Raw genomic sequence first — 1,744 nt, 5'->3', positions numbered from 1 at the left:
ATATATAAATATATATATATATATATATATATATATATATATATATATATATATAAATATATATATATATATATATATATATATATATATATATATATATATATATATATATATATATATATATATATATATATATATATATATATATATATATATATATATATATATATATATATATATAAATATATATATATATATATATATATATATATATATATATATATATAAATATATATATATATATATTTATATATATATATATATATATATATATATATATATATATATATATAGATATAGATATATATATATATATATATATATATATATATATATATATAGATATATATATATATATATATATATATATATATATATATATATATATATATATATATTTATTCATTCATTGCCAGACGCCATATATCCAAACGGGGTGGCCAAGGGCTTAAAGTTAATTGTTTTACAGGGAGGGGCACTTAATCCTCCACCAACCCCACTTGACACGTAGAGAGAACGTTATGCCAACAGCATCTGGTGTTCCCAGGCAGTCACCCATCCAAGTACTAACCAGACCCAACGTTGATTAACTTCGCTGATCGGACGGGAAGCGGTGTACTCAACGTGGCATGGCCGTTGACTTACGTAAAATTACAAGTTAAAGTTTAATGCTCAAACTAACAACTAAACATTCACGACTCATAAGGATAATGTAATGGCAAAACAGGTTACATATATGGTTAACTGCAATAGCCTCTATGAACACGAATTTACCAAGAGCAAATTTATCTAAGTCAGCCCTGATAAAATGAGAAAACCGGATAATGCTCAGTTAAAGCAAGATATAACATTATTACAGATATAAAATATTACTAATACTATATATATATATTTAAAAATATATATATATAAATATATATATATATATATATATATATATATATATATATATATATATATATATATATATATATATATATATAATAAAAAAGGAAACCACAACCAAGTTCATAAAATAAATCACAACTCTCTGAGTAATCTGGTCTCTTTCAGGAAAGTCATCAATTTATTAGTCACACCAGCGTCCCCATCACCCAAGATAGAATCAAGTGTGAAAGGGAGCGCATTTGTCCTACAGTAGGCAGCCAGAGAGGTACGTTCCCCAGCATACCTACTGCAGTACAAAAGGATGTGACTATTAGATAACACCGCGTCACAGGTGGTACAACGTGGTGGAAATTGTCTGTTAATATATGGTAATATATGTGTTATTAGGGTGGAATTCATGCGGAGGCGGGCTAAAGCGACCTCCTCCCGTCTGTTTCCTCGGGAGGAACTGGACCAATCACATATGGTCCTTTTGACAGATATAATTGCCAGGTCGGTCCACTGACTTTGCCACAGAAGATTAATTGATTTCTTTCCGAAAGAGAGACTAGACTGTAGCTCACGAGGAACGTCCCAAGTCTCCTCGAGTTCTACAGCTGATTTAGCTAGTACGTCAGCCTGCTCATTGCCGTAAATACCGCAATGACCAGGCACCCAGATCAGAGTGAAGGATTTAGCATATGTATACAGCTTATTGATAATGCGGCCCAGGACCTCATGTGAATCAGTCCTACATGAATGAATTGCCTGAAGGGCTGACTTAGAGTCCGAAAAAATGACAAAACTGTTGTGATCTGAACGCAAAGCAAAGTGTATAGCTTGATCTATGGCAAATAATTCGGCAGTGAATACAGAT

At 30.4% G+C, this 1,744-nt stretch overlaps 1 non-coding gene across 1 annotated transcript; it reads right to left on the bottom strand.

Moving 5' to 3' along the window:
- Positions 1–522: 522 nt before the first annotated feature.
- Positions 523–641, bottom strand: LOC145400887 (5S ribosomal RNA). The gene has a single exon (XR_013897511.1). It is a non-coding gene; the product is annotated as a 5S ribosomal RNA (ribosomal RNA).
- Positions 642–1,744: the final 1,103 nt, after the last annotated feature.

Source organism: Coenobita brevimanus, chromosome 53 (genome assembly GCF_032717465.1).
Source record: "Coenobita brevimanus isolate Jiangsu-jjx chromosome 53, ASM3271746v2, whole genome shotgun sequence".
Classification (NCBI taxonomy): domain Eukaryota; kingdom Metazoa; phylum Arthropoda; class Malacostraca; order Decapoda; family Coenobitidae; genus Coenobita; species Coenobita brevimanus.
Note: the sequence above shows the minus strand (reverse complement) of the source record. Positions and strands in the feature narration are given on the sequence as shown.